The sequence below is a fragment of the Mercenaria mercenaria genome, chromosome 12, assembly GCF_021730395.1.
Source record: "Mercenaria mercenaria strain notata chromosome 12, MADL_Memer_1, whole genome shotgun sequence".
Taxonomy (NCBI): domain Eukaryota; kingdom Metazoa; phylum Mollusca; class Bivalvia; order Venerida; family Veneridae; genus Mercenaria; species Mercenaria mercenaria.
This window is the reverse complement of record NC_069372.1, coordinates 21580600-21595722: the sequence shown is the minus strand read 5'-3', so window position 1 is coordinate 21595722 and position 15123 is coordinate 21580600.

Sequence of the window (15123 nt, the reverse complement as noted above, 5' to 3'; positions counted from 1 at the left end):
AAAAAGCATCAAACACTATCTGCGCTTACTTGTTGTTAGCAATATATCAAATAAACAATTTATTCTGACAAAGTCCAACTTCTCGCTAACTTCAGACACTATTCTACACAACAATTATCAATTCATGGGAATCCTTAAGTTTTAAGATATCATAACTAACCCATTGAATATGAATGCCTCTATAATCATGATAATACATCAACCACTTTTATTTCAAAGAATGTACCCGTGCCACAGTTAATACGAAACTAGCCCTTGCCAAGATAAGGCACGACAACGACGTTATTTTGTTTTTAACATATTTTCGATTGTTTCTAAAATTCTGTGTTTTGTGACTTTTGAATAACAAATTAAGTCTTAAGCAGTTGTATGTTTTTATTTCAACGAAATTTGGAAATTTTGTCGGTTTTTCAAAAAAGCAGTTTCCGTAATTTTCATGATATTTGGAAAGTAACATATAACGGTTTAGTTTTTTCTTTGTTGTTGTTAAAAGGACAAAATTTGAGCAAACGACCTGAAAAAAAGTTTGTTTAGCTTGGCTTAAAGTCAACTCTGTAAACTTTAGTTTCTATGGCGTCTTTCTAGCTTTTGTTGATCGAAGAAAACGCCAAGTGTCCTTCCAGGATTGTTTCAAGTACGCCTATGCACTATCCCGGAAAAAAAACATATGTAAGTAAATCAATAATAACTACTTAATTAAATACCTTGCATTTTATCGACTGTCAAAACATTCAAGAAAAAGCAGGTCATTGCTGGAACAAGAAAGACAATGCGGCAGTAACTTCATTCCAATTCGGTTGAAGTTGCTGCCCTTTGGCCATTAAATGTATCTTCAAGTCCCATGGTTGCAATGCATACTTTCTAAATGAAAGTTGCATTTTTGCGTAATGGGTTGATAATATTCCGCAATGTCACAGTTATATTGAACATTAGCATAATAAACGAGCGTTACTAACAGCTTACCAAACTTAAAAGGTTACACGTGTTATATGTGCTTAATGTCGTTTTTATGCACATCTGATAATAATTAAAAAGAGTAAACCTTGTTCAGTTGGTAACGCCAATTTGCGCTAGGTAAATGTAATGGCAAATTGCGGCTCTTTAGATAAAGTATTTCCACTCACTTCAGTATCCGAACGAATCTATAGGATCTATATATGGCGGATAAGGAAAAAAATAACAGATACATGAAACAGAAAAAAAGAGGCTTCCGCAAACATTCGTGGAAACCACCGTTAACAAGTGTTACTGTTGTACAATTTCCTGTGATAAGCTGATGATACTTTTCAAAATAAAGCGTATCACAACAGATAAGTCTATCAGGTAAGTATTTTAACATTATTTATGCATGATGGGCGGTTATACGTCGGGCGTAATAATATCACGAGGGCACACCCCAAGTGAAATTGTTTCGAACGATGAATAACCGTCCGAGTGTATAAATAGTGTTAAAACACAGTTTTGCTATAAATAATTTCGATTCTAATATATATTTTATTGTAAACTTTAGATAAAATATAATAGAGTTATTTATTGACGCCAGGACTGGAAACGGTAATAGTCTTGCGGAATAGTTCCATTAGATTCTAATATGACTGACACTGCTTTAATCATCGTCGTGATATTTAGCGCCATGTACGCATCGAAAAATTATATGCTTTCAAATTCGATCAATTATCTTTTTTTAAAACATGTTTAAAACGAAATGTCACCTAAACAACTTGGCAACGGAGAACCATTCCGTACTACATATGGCATAAAAAAATTATGATAAAATCAACGTTTTTCCTACTACGCTGAAAACAATTTATGACAAAAATGCATATTTCAAACAAAGATTAAAACAAATAATAGATATGGTAGGAAGAGATTATTTGAACTGTGTAAGAAAAAGGCACTATTGAACCAATATACAAAAATACTTAAGATTCACAATTTTGCTATCCAGAAATGTGAATCTGGACGTGCCAACCTCTGGAGTTTAAACAAAACTAAGAGTTATTTTGTTTCTTGTATGCTAATTTTGTGTTCTTGTGTATTATTACTGTTTGCATGTATATTTTAATATCTTATCATGTGTCAACTTATTTTCGTATTTCGATCATGTGAGTATATTACAATTCCTTTAAGATTATGTATGTACTGTATATTAACAAAAATGTCAAATACGATCTGTTGAAATAAACAAGACATTTACAGCCAAACGTACATTATTCTTGAGCAGAGACAAATGAAAAAATAAAAGAATCGTGCATATTCTGTATTAGAATATGTGTATCATTGTCAATCAGCTTTGTTCCAACTTTGTGACTATTAAGAATGTCAGTCAAGCATCTATGAGATGTTTGATCCCTGTTTTCTTATCGCTATAAATGTCTTTTTGATGGTTTTATGAAACTAAATTACAGTCATTTAAAGTAAATAGAATGATGTGCTGATTCGCAATGGTAAAATATCCGGGTTTTCTTTGTAAAGAAATATATATGTCTGTTTACATAGCAGTTAATCATTTTGCATGTATTAGATGATCTTTGTCATTTTCCATCGATGAATGTGTGTGTGTGTTCGGGTTTAACGTCTTTTTCAACAATTTTTCAGTCACATAATTTAAATGACGGTGTCCACTTGTAGCAGTGAGCACAATGCCAAACTTTATAGTGCTGCCTCACTGGAATATCACGCCATAGACACGTGATATGATACCCCACCAAGACACAGTATACTGACACCGGGCTGACCAGTCCTAGCACTATCCTCTTAATGCTGAGCGCCAAGCGAGGAAGCTACAAGTACCATTTTTCACGTCTTTGGTATGACGCAGCCAGGGATCGAACCCACGACCTCCCGCACTCGAAGCGGGCGCTCTACCACTAGACTACCTAGTAACAATGTAAGGAATTTGCACATCTCAGTGTATAGTAAGTTGTATAAACGTTACAGTAACGATGTAAGGCTTGTATAAACGTAACAGTAACGATGTAAGGCATTTTCACATCTCAGTGTACGGTTAGTTGTATAAACGTTACAGTAACGATGTAAGGCATTTTCACATCTCAGTTGTATCAACGTTACAGTAACGATGTAAGGCATGTTCACATCTCAGTGTACGGTTAATTGTATAAACGTTACAGTAACGATGTAAGGCATGTTCACATCTCAGTGTACGGTTAGTTGTACAAACGTTACAGTAACGATGTAAGGCATTTTCACATCTCAGTGTACGGTTAGTTGTATAAACGTTACAGTAACGATGTAAGTCATGTTCACATCTCAGTGTACGGTTAGTTGTATAAACGTTACAGTAACGATGTAAGGCATGTTCACATCTCAGTGTATGGTTAGTTGTATAAACGTTACAGTAACGATGTAAGGCATTTTCACATCTCAGTGTACGGTAAGTTGTATAAACGTTACAGTAACGATGAAAGGCATTTTCACATCTCAGTGTACGGTTAGTTGCATAAACGTTACAATAACGATACAAGGCATCTTCACATCTCAGATTGTGGTTAATTGTATAAAAGTTACAGTAACGATGTAAGTCATGTTCACATCTCAGTGTACGGTTAGTTGTATAAACGTTACTGTAACGCTGTACGGCATGTTCACATCTCAGTATATGGTAAGTTGTATAAACGTTACAGTAACGATGTAAGTCATTTTCACATCTCAGTGTACGGTTAGTTGTATAAACGTTACAGTAACGATGTAAGTTATGTTCACATCTCAGTATATGGTAAGTTGTATAAACGTTACAGTAACGATGTAAGTCATGTTCTCATCTCCGTGTACGGTTAAACGTTACAGTTACGATGCAAGGGATTTTCACATCTCAGTTTGTGGTTAGTTGTATAAACATTACAGTAACGATGTAAGGAATTTTCATATCTCAGTATATGGTAAGTTGTATAAACGTTACAGTAACGATCGATGTAAGTCATTTTCACATCTCAGTATATGGTAAGTTGTATAAACGTTACAGTAACGATCGATGTAAGGCATTTTCACATCTCAGTGTATGGTTAGTTGTATAAACGTTACAGTAACGATGTAAGGCATTTTCACATCTAAGTTTATGGTTAGTTGTAAAACGTTACAGTAACGATGTAAGGCATTTTCACATCTCAGTGTACGGTTAGTTCTATAAACGTTACAGTAAGGATGTAAGGCATTTTTACACCTCAGTATATGGTTAGTTGTATAAACGTTACAGTAACGATGTAAGGCATTTTCACATCTAAGTGTATGGTTAGTTGTATAAACGTTACAGTAACAATGTAAGGCATTTTCACATATCAGTGTACGGTTAGTTCTATAAACATTACAGTAAGGATGTAAGGCATTTTTACACCTCAGTATATGGTTAGTTGTATAAACGTTACAGTAACGATGTAAGGCATGTTCACATGTCAGTGTATGTTAAGTTGTTTATATGTTACTGTAACGGTTGTAACACTTTTTCACATCTTAGTGTATGGTAAGTTTTATAAACGTTACAGTAACGATGTTAGGCATTTTCACGTCTTAGTGTATGGTAAGTTGTATAAACGTTAAAGTAACAGTGTAAGGCATTTTATATCTTAGCGTATGGTTAGTTGTATAAACGTTACAGTAACGATGCTAGGCATTTTCACATAGTGTATGGTTAGTTGTATAAACGTTACAGTAACGATGCTAGGCATTTTCACATAGTGTATGGTTAGTTGTATAAACGTTAAAGTAACAGTGTAAGGCATTTTATATCTTAGTATATGGTTAGTTGTATAAACGTTACAGTAATGATGTAAGGCATGTTCACATGTCACTGCATGTTAAGTTGTATATATGTTACTGAAACGATGTAAGGCATTTTCATATCTCAGTATATATTCAGTTGTATAAACGTTACAGTAACGATATAAGGCATGTTCACATGTCAGTGCATGTTAAGCTGTATATATGTTACTGAAACGATGTAAGGCATTTTATATCTAAGTGTATGGTTAGTTGTATAAACATTACAGTAACGATGTTAGGCATTTTCACATAGTGTATGGTTAGTTGAATAAACGTTAAAGTAACAGTGTAAGGCATTTTATATCTTAGTATATGGTTAGTTGTATAAACGTTACAGTAATGATGTAAGGCATGTTCACATGTCAGTGCATGTTAAGTTGTATATATGTTTCTGAAACGAGTTAAGGCATTTTCACATCTCAGTATATGGTTAGTTGTATAAACGTTAAAGTAACAGTGTAAGGCATTTTATATCTTAGTGTATGGTTAGTTGTAAAAACGTTACAGTAACGATGTAAGGCATTTTCACATCTCAGTATATGGTTAGTTGTATAAACGTTAAAGTAACAGTGTAAGGCATTTTGTATCTTAGTATATGGTTAGTTGTACAAACGTTACAGTAACAATGTAAGGCATGTTCTCATCTCAGTGTTTGGTAAGTTGTATAAACGTTACAGTAACGATGTAAGACATTTTCACATCTCAGTGTATGGTTAGTTGTATAAACGTTACAGTGTCGATGTAAGGCATTTTCACATCTCAGTATATGGTTAGTTGTACAAACGTTGCAGTAACGATGTAAGGCATGTTGACATCTCAGTGTATGTTAAGTTGTATATATGTTACTGTAACGATGTAAGACATTTTCACATCTCAGTGTATGGTTAATTGTATAAACGTTACAGTAACGATGTAAGGCATGTTCACATGTCAGTGTATGTTAACTTGTATATAAGTTGTACTGTAATGGTGTAAGGCATTTTCAAATCTCAATGCCTGTTAGGTTGTATATGTGTTAGGCATTTTCACATCTCAGCATATGGTTAGTTGTATAAACGTTACAGTAACAATGTAAGGCATGTTGACATCTCAGTGTATGTTAAGTTGTATATATGTTACTGTAACGATGTAAGACATTTTCACATCTCAGTGTATAGTTAATTGTATAAACGTTACAGTAACGATGTAAGGCATGTTCAGATGTCAGTGTATGTTAAGTTCTATATAAGTTGTACTGTAATGGTGTAAGGCATTTTCACATCTCAATGCCTGTTAGGTTGTATATGTGTTAGGCATTTTCACATCTCAGTTCATGTTAGGTTGTATATATGTTTATGTAACGGTGAAACGCATTTTCACATCTCAGTGTATGCTAGTAAGTTGGTCTGGGCATTTAAATTGTTTAACCATCATCCTTAGTTAATCTTAGTAAAAAAAACAACTAAAAATGAGTGTATTCAATGTTCCCAAATTACCAGAAAAATATAACATCACTGAGTCCAAGCACGGGATAACTTTTTACAGCTACCACACGGCACTGAAAGGTGGCTGCTATGATACATAGTAAAATCTGTGCAAAAATCCTTTGGAAGCATAGACCAAATCCAAGCAGCATAATAGCAGATTCGGATTATAAGCGTTAATGAAATGTGCAACACCTTAACCCCTAGCACTAGCTTAAGCGAAATTCTATCATAATGAACTTGAACATACTCAATGATTCCAAACGACCAGAAAATGTAACAACACGGATTCCAAGTACGGGGTGGCTTTTTACTTTTTTACTGGAGCTATAAACGAAAATCTAGCTCAGCTTTTGAATAATCTACTCAAACGTGATAGTAGATTTGCATGACATTTAGATATTTAACTGTTTGTTTTATTTTTCCCATTTCAATTTCTGTCATTTTTGAGGGTTTTACTATGAATTGATTACAGAAAATGTTGCCTCATAGGATAAGTTATTGATTCATAAAAGCAAATACAATGTTATCCATTTTTGTAAAAGACATTTTTTCTGATACATTATTTGTCAACTTCAGTCCATGTCAGAATATTTTTCATCAACAATTAATTTCACACTAAGAATGTGTAGAATTGTACATGAAAAGGTGTTTTCTTGCCGTACATAACAATGGATACTGTGGCCCGTTTGAATATGATGGTCTGATTCTATATGCCGTTAAATATTGTACATTTCTCTGGTGGTTTTTCAATGAGATTTAGCTATATCAAAAACACACTGAGAAGTATCAGGTAATTCAAAATATAAACAAGAGTGCCAGAATGTCAAAATATACGCCCGTCATGTAGATGTTATAGTAAAACATATTCCGTATAAGTTTGGTAGGCAGTAAGCCCAAACAATGACATATCCAGTTAAAAAGTTTCAAGAATAAACTATTTTAGTAGCAACAAAGGGAAGTAAGTCCATAAGAAATCTATATTTTGTTTTTCTAAGTCCACAAAAATCTCCTTGACAAATAGAGATACCTTAAAATGCACCTAAAATTTGAAAGTTACATCTATGTTGTACCACAGAAAAGTGGTTTTGATTTTTTCCTACGGTCAATTATTAAAAGAAGTTATTTATAGCAACAACAAAGAGAAGTCCACATAAAAATTCTAACCAGGTAACGATAGGTCAAAATACACCTTAAAAATCGAATGTAACATGCATCATTTACCACAGAAAAGTGGTCTCAATTTTTCCCTACGGACAGTAATAAAAAAGTTACAATATAAGCTATTTATAGTAACAAGAAATGGAAGTAATTCTAAAACTAGGGACTTGCTTCTTGCGCTTGACACTCCGTCTCATGGTGGTGAACATTTGTGCCAAGTTACAAAATCTCTCCATGCATGAGGAAGAAATGCTCCGGACAAAGTATCGACATTTGACCTCTAATAGTGGCCTTGACCTTAGACCTAGGTGTCTGGTTCTTGCGCATGACACTCCGTCTCATGATAAGGCCACACCAAACTGATTACCTATTCGTCTGATTTACCACACCAATTTGACGGGAAATGAAAAAAAAAAAATTTAATTTTTTTGACCGCCCGCACCTGGCGTATTTTTTGCGCTGGGTCGAAATCAGTAGAAACGAAAAAAAAGCGGAAATTCCGAAGTTTAAACGCACCTTGCTTGTAGTTTATCGGAGCAACGGAAGAACATGTTCCCTAATACAGTCACCGATCCGACTACGTAGTCTCCCTACCGCACAGAATGGATACCTACCCCGGTAGTATGAGTTTATTCGATTAAATTTTATAATATTCGATCACTTTAAAAATCGGGCATAACAAAATGGCAGCCCCCTATGTCTTTTTTTATCTCATGCCGAGATGACGAACGGCAGGTATTTTCAGCAACAGCTGTTGAGATTTCCCCGAGCTGCAGTTTTACAGAGATGTTAGGGCTGCTGCGCTATACAATAAGATGAATCTTTCCGCAGATACAGTCGTGTAAAACCCGCCGGGGTTATGTGTGTTTCTCAAACGCAGGTTTTTGTTTTTGTTGATTGTTCTACAATTTTTTATTTGGTTTGAGTGGTATTAAAGATGGTACATGACAATACATCAGGAATTCTAGACATTAGCTTAAATGTCACTCAAAAGTGTCAACATTTGTTTTTGTTTATTTTGTATAGTCAAACTCTCAAAGTGCTGGATTTTCATTTGATTTCTGACAGTAAAACCCAGCCTGCAGACTTGGCGCCGAATAGTACCACCTCAGATTAACAGGTTCAATAGAGTGTTGTGTGATCTGCATTTGTAATAGATACATGTTGTCCAGCATATCAAAGGTTAAAAGGTCTAATGTCACGAGCAGAGAAAATTGTTAAGTGATATAAGATAAATAAGACATTTCAGAATAATAAAAGCGCTGATATATTTCTGACCTTTTATTGTATGCATCACACATTAAACATTTACTCCAAAGACAATGCTGTCTGAATGTTACTTCACACACATTTGTTTTTCCGGCTTATGAATAGAAATACACTTGATTTGGTGATAAACATGACACAAGCGATTATTTATTTTTTTTTTATTTCATCGCTCTTCGATTGCTTCAATAAATGATGATTTGAAAAAAAAAATATTTTAATTTTTTTTCGCTCGCTCGCCCCAAATATTTTTGAAAAAAATCCGAAGAACAAGACATCAATTTGGTGTGGCCTAAAGAACAATTGTGTTGAGTTAGATCAAAATCCCTCCATGCACGAAGAAGAAATGCTCCGGACAAAGTTGTTATTCTTGTATCTGACATTTGGCCTCTATGTGTGACCTTTACCTTAGACCTAGGGACCTGGCTGTTACGCATGACTTTCTATCTCATGGTGGTGAACATTTGTGCCAAGTGACATCAAAATCCCTTCATGTAAGCAGAAGAAATCATTCAATCAAAAAGGCATTCTTAAATTTGATCTTTGACCTCTAAATGTGACCTTGACCTTAGTGCTATAGACCTGGTTCTTGCGCAAGACACTCCGTCTCATGATAGTGAACATTTGTACTATAAAGAAGATATGCTACGGACAAAGTCTGTCGACGCCGCCCGCCCCCGCCAGGGGCGTTCCCATAATACGTCCCGTTTTTCAAACGGGCGTATAAAAAGGCGCTTAAAGAAACTTCACAAGAATATACTAATCGCAGTTTTCGATGGTATACAAAGGCACAATTAAAGTATGTTTACGCCGCGTGTCTCTTTCGTTACTTATCAAATACAACTAATGTAGTTCATATCCAAATAGAAACAACTTGATTAAAAAATGTATCAGATGAAATAAAGAATGCAGCACTGCTAATGCACTATTTTATACACTATTTGAATTGACCCTGTGTTGAATTCTTCAGTAGAATTAGATCTATAATCAAGAAGCGGTGATTGATTCTAATATCGCGTCAAGTAATCCATTGACCATTTCCTCGAATGTCGCGTCAAGTAATCCATTGACCACTTCCTTCCTCGAATGTCGCGTCAAGTAATCCATTGGCCACTTCCTGGAAAATGCATGTGATTAATATGACAAATGCATTTCAATAACATAAAGAAGATTACAATTTCCTGCTACAGGGAATCTTTAATAGAGATATACTTGTAATCAACCACTGCATTATTTAAACAACCGTTGCATAACATTAGTACCATAACGGCCAGCAACGGTATTCCCAAAAATCGTTTATTTGGTGTGATTTTGGAGACTCGTAAATTTTGCTTGTAATTGATTCTAGGATGGTCCCAGAATACCAAGCTGTGACCTAATTTGAAAAGTTAGTTCCAAAACGGCCAGCAATGGTACCCTAAAAAATAATCAATTTTCTACAGGTGCAAAATTTTGGAGACCCTGATATTTTGCCTTCAGTTGATGCTAGGATGGTCCTAGATTACCAAGCAGTGACCTACTTTGAAAAATTAGCACCAAAACGGATAGCAACGGTACCCTCAAAGATCGTCAGTTTTCTACAGGTTGGGACCTGTGCGAAATTCCGGATCCGGGGTGATTTTGGCGGTCCGGAAATTTTGCTTGCATTTGATGCTAGGATGGTCCTAGAATACCATGGCAAGCAGTGACCTACTTTGAAAAATTAGTATTAAAACGGCCAGCAACGGTACCCTCAAAAATCGTCAATTTTCTACAGGTCGGGACCTGTGCAAAATTCCGGATTTAGGGTGATTTTTGGAACCCGGCTATTTTGCTTGCAATTGATGCTAGGATGGTCCTAGAATACAAAGCAGTAACTTACTTTGAAAAATTACTACCAAAACAGCCAGAAACGGTACCCTCAAAAATCGTCAATTTTCTACAGGTCGGGACCAGTGCAAAATTTCGGAGTTTGGGTGATTTTGGAGTCCCGGATATTTTGCTTTCAGCTGATGCTAGGATGGTCCTAGATTACCAAGTAGTGACCTACTTTGAAAAATTAGTAGCATAACGGCCAGCAACGGTACCCTCAATGATCATCGTCAGTTTTCTACAGGTCGGGACCTGTGTGAAACTTTGGCGGTCCGGAAATATTGCTTGCAATTAACGCTAGGATGGTCCTAGCATACGGAGCAGTTACCTAGCAAATTATCGGTTTCAGGACACAAACTTTTAAGGCGAAAATGACACAAAGTGCGCGCGTCTCTCGTTTTATGTGCAAGTGACTGATCTACAACGTATGATTTGAAAGCTTTAGAAAAGAATCAACTTACATTGTACGTTATTTTTTCAAAAATTTGCGTTTATTTTTGAAAGATGGAGGAGCAACTCCGTCTCGAATCAAGAAATATTTCAGATGTGTCCAAGTCTAATGCCCTAAGGAAATCTATTAAAACATTTATTTATAATACACATAATTGCTCATTCATGGAAATCCTTATTTCCATCTATATATTAGATAGTCAGATGAATAAACATGTCTATAAAATACTCCCCCCTCACCCATTTGTGTTATTCAGAAAACGTACCCGGGCCAAAATACGCAATATTTAAAGTAGTATGGCTCATTATTGCAAAGTTAGATCTTACAGTAAAAGGTCTCTGTGGAAAGCCCATAGAGTCAGCAAGATATAGATACCTATGAAATGGCGCTAAGCAAACAGGAAAGCCCAAGACAGCCTGATGAGTATAACGCTCCAATAATCATGGCTGATAATTGACGATTGTAATGTTTTTGAAGATAATGATATTTTGTCTAATTGAAACCAAGCTTTGATAATGGCTTATTTACAGACACAGGCCATAGACAGGTCAGTATAATTAACAGAATGTTAGAATGTAAGGAGGAGACATCTTTTATGAAACATATAGGGAATTTAAGTTTGAAAACTCGGGGACATGGAGTTGTAAATGTGAAAACTGTGCTAAAATACTTTGAAACCATTGAAGAAAAAAACTAGGAAAATTTCTTTATAAAAAAATGGAATACTTATCAACATCAAATAACATTTTTAATTGACTATAAAAAGACGAGTAAATTATTGGTTTCTGGGCACAAAATTTTAAGACGAAACATGACAAAAACGGTGCGCCTGTCCTACAGAATCTTGTCTCACAAGGCACTGTTACTGGCATGGTCAAGTTTAATGAAACCTGCCCTAGATACTAAGCAAGCATAGAAAACAACTAAGCAAAATAATAACAGACTCAGTGTGACTGACTCTGTTCGGCAAAATTCTTGAAGAAGAGGTTATTATGATTGGTCCGCTTATAACTTATTGACCAGATAAGAAAATATTGAAGCTATCGATCAAATTTAGAAATTGAATACGTAAAAGAGATAAAAGAGTCCTATGAAACTTCAAAATAATAGAATAAAAAGTCATGTGTACCTTTAAGTGATATGCATAAGGTTTTAAATGTGTAGCTGAGCAAAATATAGATGTGTACTATAGACTGTTACTGTAGGACATTTAATTATGAATTCATACACTATATAAGTATTAGCTAGTATCTATAAAGTCTATATTAGGCATAAATAATCAATTTATACAAATGATGAAAAATTAACCAATAGTACAGAACACAGTTTTTTGATGCAGAATTAGTAAGACAAAATGGTTGCCAGGTCAATTTTAATCTTATGTTTAATAGAAACTGGAAAGAAACAACGTCTACATTTTAATAATTAAGATATTTAAGAACACTTACATATAAGTCCTTCAATAATTCTACAGATTAGGTCATCCCACCACGGGTGTGTTTGAAATTCGTTTTATTTAACCCTTAGTCTGCTGGCGGCAAGTGAGTTTGCCTTTGCGACCAATGCAGACCGCACATCCGTGTAGGCTGATCATGGTCTGCACTGTTCGCTATTTAGTCAGTAATTGTTTAGTGAAAACCCCTTCAAATAATACATGGTACTGCCCAAATTGAATGATGGACCAGTCCATTTTGGAAATTTTGCAGGCTAAAGGTTAAGACCATAAAAACAAACATTTTTGACTGGTCTCTATGCCACATTAGTTATATGTTTACAAAGCAATGTAAAAACGTTTGCATTGTATCACTATTAAGAAATTTTCCTTGAAATAATTTACTTTGTATAGTTGTGAGAAAATGGTCGTGGTGTGCAACTTATATTGATAAGTTCAGCCGCTTTACAAGACTGGAATAACAAAAAAATAATGACCGACCATTCCTTGCACTCATGGAATAAAATATCTTAATAGTCTTTTATTTAATTAGTTTGGTATTTTTATGGATATAATGCTATTATGCTATTTAAATAATTCTTAACATGACATATATAACTGTTTAATTATATAGTCTGCTTATGTCAGCATACAATAATGGTTTGTATTTTGCTTCAAATTTATTTATAAAAGTAAAAAGTATGTACTTGCTCTTTGTAGCTTCTTTTGAACAATTTTTACTTAGCCGCTTCTGCAAAAGGTCATGAAACTTCATATTTACTAAATATAATGTTGAAATCGAATGCTACTTTTTTACTTTTTATCCAAATATCAATCAATGTACCAACCAAACTGACCAATAAGAACAAAAAAATATTGTTATAAAAATGCAGATAAATAAGATGCAATGTTTCAACGGACGAACTGCTAATCACTATCTAATGCAATCGTTCTGGAATGCAAGGTGATGCAGAAAATTGTTTCTGTCCATATTGCATTCATTTTGAATAAGAAATACATCGCGGTTTGGATATGAAATAAATGGGCGTCTTTAAAATGTGAAGGTCAAATATCTTCATGCTCGCTATAAATACAAAGTTCTACGTATTTTGTATCCAAATACAAATTAATAAACCACGAGGTGTATTTAACATTTGCAGACTTATATTCTCTTTCATCGAAACCATCCGCTACTGTATAAGCTATATAACTGCCCTCCTCTACCCCCACGCCCCCCCCCCCGCTCCCCCACCAACCCCCCAATCCAATAAACAACTCCCATTTTATCTGCTGCTTATCAGCGATTACGTACCAGTAGCTGATTACAGGACAATTAGCACAGCAGGGGTCCTAACTAGACCATGAAGACGTGTGCAGTGGAGTTGAAAGAAATTAATTTTGGAATAATAATAGTATTAATTATTATTATTTTGTTGTTATATAGACAATAATTATCATCTTATTATTAATAAAAAAGTCACACCGATGAAGGTGATTCTTCTATTATATTTATATAGAATAATTACAAAAAGAATGGGAAAATGATTTTCTCATATACATGCAAGCATCATTATTGAAATATAGTATTAATGGATAAAATCAAATTACTGTGTTCCATCTGTACTGAATTTTCACTTTCAATAATAAGTTGCCTAAAGTGTACTTTTTTCATGCTTTACTTTATAACACTGAAATGCACATTCGGGTTTCTATCTTAGACCAATGTTATTTACAACAGCCTGCAAGCATTAAAACAAAACTTTTAGATGAGTGAATATATGTGCACATCTCCAGATAGAACTTATAAAAATAAAACACTTGCTTTTTTGCCTAAAATCATAATGAAATTAGTAATATATTCCTAAAAAAGTTTCTTATTATTTTATTATTATGTTTGATCAACAAATATTGTTCATAAAAATGCGAAAAATAGGTATAACTTTTAAAGAACTGATACATACAATTGTAAGGTAGACTGACTTTCCAATAAACAATGAGCCTTGTTTATGGAACCACACTGTGATATTCATTAGACCCCAACTGTGCTAATGAAGACAGAAATCCATTGACCCACTGCCAAGTTCTAGGCCTTTAAATGGATCAAATTTACTTACTCTGACAGTTACAGTTCAACAAAAAAAGAAACAACAAAATCGTTACCTTGCGGTCGCTGTTGGATATAAGTAAACGTTTTAACTATATATCAAAACGCACACATTTTATTGGTAACTTCTGGTAACATGCACGTATCTAATACCACAAAGTGATGTATGCAAAACACTGAAACACTTAGAATTCCGGAATGTTCAAACCAATATGACGTACGTGAAATGAACACCGGTCGTACAGCTTTACCGTTGCGAGTATTAAAGCAATGTTATTACAAATGTCCAGACATCGATGCATATGTATTTTACAACTGAAACAAATGACAGTGAAACAAAAAGGAATACGACATGGATATGTGCTCTTATAAATTGTTTATTCAGACATATAACAGTCTAATACAGTACATCCTCAAAATGGGGGAATTAATGAAAAGTAGAGTCGATGAAGTCGTTACACTGCGAAAGTAAAAGAATAATATCATAAATTCATAATAAACATATTATTGTGATAAAGCATTGCTTCGCTGTTATGAGTGTATGTTGTAAGGCAGACATCTTTTTACGTATTTATATATTTGTCTTGCAATTTATAGTTTTTGCTGCATCATGGTACAA